Genomic DNA, 5756 nt, shown 5'->3' with positions numbered 1-5756 from the left:
CGCCCGTTGCCTGGCGACATCCCCTCCGCAGGCACGGGGGATGGATTCCTCCCTTCTGGCGCTGGGCCCGGGTCCCCTGTGGCCAGGACAAGTGTCCCCATGACGCTGGAGCGGGGCTGTGCCAGGTGGGTCCTCCTGTACCACAGGAGGCTTCACAAAACCACCTGCCTGGTGGGAACACCAGCTGTCCTGAGCAGGCAGCGCGTGGAAGTTTACACCGGGCCTTGGGATGGAAAAGGAAACCTGCGTGGTGTAAGAGGCCTCCCTGGCTTGCTGGGTTCTTTATTATTTTAGTCCACATGGGGTATTTAACCCCATCTCTGCAAGGAAAGCAGAGATGGGAGGAGGTGGAGGAAGTGGGAGCTGTCGCCTGTAAGTGTGGAAATGGCTGTGATTTGTAATGGCTGTGTGACTTTGAGCTGTTGTTTCACAGCCTCTGTCCTGGTGTTTCTGTTGGAACAGTCGCAGCTTGGAGACTGTGTGTGGTACGGGAGGTGAGCTGTCGTTTACTGGAGGTTCCCCAAGTCAACACTCCCATTGAATCTCAAATATTATGTTTCATAATACGATATAATTCTGAAGATGATTTGATAAAATATCAGTTGAGAGAAATAACACATTTTAAGAGAAGCAAAGATCCTTAAATCCCCATATTTTCTCTTTCCTGTTTCTGAGAAGACCAAGTTCTAAATGGATTGTGTTATTCTCTAGGCTCTTTAGACTCTCTATTAATACAATTTCAGCTTTCTGAAACAGCAGTTTCTTTCATTTACTGACAGGTTTCCAAACAGCTTTCTCCATCTGAATAAGTCATGCAATAAATAGCGTGGTTTTCTGTAAGTGCAAACTCCCATTTGATTGTCATAGTTCTCTTCTGTAATTGCTGATTATCAAGTGACTGGATTCAGGCAACAGAAGGAAAATGCTTATACAGAAAGAAATTTATCTTCATTCTGAATGTGAATGCTTTGATTTTTAGCAGTGATGCAGAAAACTATAGTGTTATCTTTAGCATGTTTTGGGAAATATCCCAAATGTATTGGGGAGTATGTATAAAAAATGAGGTAATAGAATCATTTCCATTACAAAAAAAAAATAATTCAGGCATAAATTGTACTTAAGATGCATTTTTCTAAAGGCATAATGTCAAATGGTCTTTGTTCAGAAATACCAGTTTATTACGGAGTTGCAAATTCGCAGCAGTGGTAACATCACAGAAATAGATAACAGAAAATTAAGACATTTGAACAGCTATGGCTCTGTCTGGCATAATCTCTATATCAATGAATGATACAATTATAGACCCATTCTGTGTTATCCTTGCTAAACACTTCCCCAAACTGGAACGGAGATTATTTAAAAACAGAGATGTATTTTGTGAATTCTTTGAAATGTGCAAGCTCTTCATAGCTTGGGTTCATTGTTCATGTCCCACACAGGCCATAGGCCACATAGGCTTTGCGTTTTCTCGAGGCCAAAGAAGTTTTTAAGGCCACAAGGATATCTGGGGTCTATTCTTAGCCACCACTAACTTAGCTAATGAATGGAGTAAATATAATGTGCACTTCAGGGCACTACGTTTTTGGGGATTATTAAATGTCTCACTGGTGCACAGCTGAGGAAGATGGGCAGTTTACATGGTAAGAATGGCAGGTTGCTGTTTGCATTTCCAACATAAGGATGCCTGCAGATTTAGAGGCTTGTAGAGGGTGGATTTGTTAGGACATGGGCTTGGAATTTCAGGATATGTCTTTGCTCATTTATTTCTTGAAGGGGTTACTTATCCACTCCTTGGTCACCCAGTTTGTGATGTGATCGGGTTACTTGTCTTCCTCATTCAGTTACCTCATTTGTGACATGGGGATGCTGATCCCCACCACAGAGGTGCTGCAAGGGTTAATCAGTGTTGGCAAAACATTTTGAAATGGCTGGTTGAGAAATGCTGCCAGAGATGAAAGCTGAATAAGTATCTAGATAAACACTCCTTTGTAGTCTTGTCATTATCCTGTAGCCAGGATACTGCTCAGGTCACTGGGCAGTCATCTCCCCATTGCTTGGCATCTTCTCAAGGGGATTCATTTATGTAAGTATTTCACTTTGGTTTCTGTGTTGTGAGACACAATATGTACCACACAAAGAGAAAAACCTGGCACTAACCAGCAAACAACACTGAAATACTGAACAGGTTGGCAGTTTTTCCTTTCTGGAGCCCTTGTTGCTCTGTTTCCCAGTGAATTGTGTGGCTGCAGAACCTGGACCATCCTGGGAGGGAGAAGGGCAAGTTGGAGCCTATTCCCAGGGTTAGACACGAGGAAGCAGGAGACATTTGGGGCACTGTTCTCCTGTCCTTCTCCTGCTTGGGAGGGAAAGCAGCTTCAAGTTGATTAGGGAGATCTGACGGGGAATATGTGGCTGCTCACACACTTCTTGAGTGGTCTGTGCATGCTGTTGGGCTCTGTAGAGAGGGTGAAATGGGAAGAAACAGTGTCCATGTGGTTCTCCTCCATTCGTACTTTATTCACAGTATAAATTCCTGCATCGGAGTGACAGCTCAATGAAAGAAGCAGTACTGGAGACCATGGCCAACCCATCTGGTGAAGCATAGGGCTGGAACATGTCTCTGTTTCTGCAGATCTTCTCCCTTCCCAGCATCAGACCGTCCTGAGGGCCAAGCTGAATGGCCAGACACACTGACCGCTGCATGTGCACGGTTTCTCAACAGCAACAGGGGTGTCTGCTGTCACTTTGGGTCATGGAACCCAAGGAAGTCACTGTCAGAAAAGGGTGACTATGGCTTAAGGTGGAGCCATCCCACACAGGGGTGAGCAGCTAGTGTAGAAGGTAAGCAGGAGACCTCCCATGAACAGCAAAGCTATGATGTCCAAGTGCCATGGCCCCACGGTGTCTAACCACTGGCACTCCTGTTTACCCCCTGCTGAAGCTTACTTGTAGGAGAGATTTTACCTCAATGCAAAAAGTTTCTGCTGGAAAAATGTGCCCTGTAACCTTTGCACGGCCAGAGCCAGCCAGGAGATGGCAGCAACCTTGTATTGACAGGGCTGGAGATTTGGCTCAGTGATCCGCATCTCCTGCTCTTGCTTCTTAATGCCCCTTTTACATTGTAGATGAAGTCTCCAGGCTGGATGAGCACCAAGAAAAACATGGCCCATCCTCTGGCTGTTGAAGAAGTGCTCCCAGAGCAGGGGTATGCAAGACCTGTGAGCTCCACTCTCATCTGTACAAACAGGCTGATGGAGCAGGGCTCACTCGGGTCTTGGTGTCCCACCACTGAGCCTCAGCACCCAGTGTGTTCTTGGGCTGTCTCATCTCAAATGAACTTGTGGTGATTTCAATCTGGTGGATGAAAGCTGCTAAAATCTCTGAAGGGTGACATGGGAATGAAAAGACAGCCCCTGTCATCTGTCCTTTTCCTGCAGTACGCATGGGTGCTGTGTAATGACTTGGACAAAACGCAGTGAGTGCTCAGTGATTTGGATTTCACACTCGTTCCTGCTGAGAATGCAGACTCTTTCCCGCTGAGAAGAAGAGAAAATGTTCTGCAATCTTCTTTTCGGGACCTTTGCCAAATCTGGGCCAGCTTATTTTGCAATGCAAAGCTTATTCTAGTGTGTGCTGTGGTGGCAAGGGGTCTTCCTTGCAGTGGCTGTCAGGAGCACTCTCCTCAGACAGCTGCACACAGATAAGCTCTATGCTTTGCTCTAGATCCTGAGCTAACACAGCTCATATGAAGAAAAGTCATTTTACCCAGGCTCCCTGACTTCTGGATCAGGCAATGTGGGGACTGCGTGTTGGTCAGTCAAGTGGTGCTGGTGGAGCAGAGCCTGATGGAAATAGAGCAGAAGATGCCAGAGTCACAGAATAAGATCATTTGAGAGGAACCTCTGGAGGTCTCTCGTCAGACCTCCTGCGCAAAGCCAGACTACCTTCAAAGTCATACCAGGCTGCTCAAGGCCTTGCTCAGCTGCTTTGAAAACTTCTAAGGATGGAGAGTTCACAAACTCTGCAGACGATGGAGGGTAAAATCTGGGAGGCTGAGCTTGGGCTGGTTTGGGGCCCACTGGTTTGCTCTGGTATGGTTATAAATAAATGCTATGGTTACAATTTCAACGCCAGTTCTGAATAGCCATTGAGACCTGATCCCAAACCAAAAACTGAAACTGTTCCAGGCCCCCTCAGAGCTCAGTACTTTTGGGACCTAGGAGTTTGCATTTGGCCCATTGCAATGAGAGCCACAAAGCTGCAGCCAAGGAGCCTTTCCTAACCAGGGCTATAAATCCAGGCTATTTGCAGGGACAAATGACCCAGGAACCTGAGGCTGCAACTTCATGATTTTGCATTAAGCCCTTAAGGCACAGTTCCAGCATTTTTCCTGGCCCTTGCTTTGTGGCAAAACTACAGCTGCTGTGACTGCATGGGAACTGATCCAGCTGAAAAATACCCTGCCTGAGGAACAGATCCTTTTTGTAATGGTCACTGTGATGGCTTGAGGAAGAGGGACACGGACACATGCACTGAGGGAAGGTGGAATTGCCCCTTTGATCATCTTAGGGAGTTAATGAAACTGCAGCTTTGTGGTAGTGACACGGGCTGATCCTGCAAGGCCTGCACACACAGCTCCCTCAACAGGGCTGTACAGAGCAGACCAAAAAGGATTCTAAAGCTACCGGTCATGCCGATTTCTAAGACCTGCAAAAGGGAGCACGTGCGTCATGGCTCCAAACTCTTTGTGCTCGTGTGGAATGGATTAAAGATAAAAACGAGCCTGTTATTTACTTTGCTCCTGAGCTGTTTCAGTCCTGTCTGTCGTCTTCTCCAGAGAGGCTTTATTATCTGTGATCCAAAACTGTGGCTCATGTCGCCAGGGCAGCTCATGGGATCCACTTCCCTTTGCCAGAGAATGAGGCACCACTGGGTACCAGCTGCAACGGTTCAGGAACGCTTGGTGCCAGCCTGGCAGTGTTCTTGCAGCATCCACCTATTCGCATAATTATTTTAAGTGTGGAATACTTGGGCATAGAGAAGCAAAGTGACTCCGCCGATGCTGTGTGGTGGGTCTTTGGTGGGACAAGCCTCAAGTCCACTCCTTGTAGCTGCTTAGCTGGAATCACAGACAGCACAAACGTGCTCGTCATGCAATGACAGCTTTATTACTTGGAAATGCTAGAAAGTTTCCACATCCTATCCTGGTTCCTTTGCCTGCACCTGTGTGAATACCCACTGTTCTCCCCATCAGGATGTCAGCAGATCCTGTAGCTTGTTTTCCACTGAAATGTCTCCTTTTAGGTAAATATTACATCTGGCATTGCTTTGCCACTGGCTTTCCTACCTGGAGTTTGAACAACAGGTCAATGCCCTGCTCGGAGATAAGAGGAATATTTTCTGTGAGTGCTGGTTGCTGCTGCAATATGCCACCCTGCACTTCCCTTATTAGCGTCTCCCTTTAAAGGTTTTTGAATGCTGCTTAAGTCGTGGAATTTTTAGGAAAGTGAGGGAAATTTAAGAAAAGCCATCGAGTGCTTGGGCAGAGCAGACGGGCTTGGTTATTGCAACAGCTGTCGCTTGTAAATTATTCATCTGTGTGCAATTGAAACGCAGATCCTCAAAGGTCTTGTTACAAAGGGTGAGGTGAAGGATCAGCGAGCTTGGAGCAAAACAGGAAGGTGAACAGGTCCTGGGGAACCCTGCTCCATCCACCTGCATCTGCTCTATGATAATGTCTGCTTGCAGGAGAAAAT

This window comes from Patagioenas fasciata, chromosome 10, assembly GCF_037038585.1.
Source record: "Patagioenas fasciata isolate bPatFas1 chromosome 10, bPatFas1.hap1, whole genome shotgun sequence".
Lineage (NCBI taxonomy): Eukaryota > Metazoa > Chordata > Aves > Columbiformes > Columbidae > Patagioenas > Patagioenas fasciata.
The sequence above is the reverse complement of the archived record's forward strand: the minus strand, read 5'-3'. Positions refer to the sequence as shown.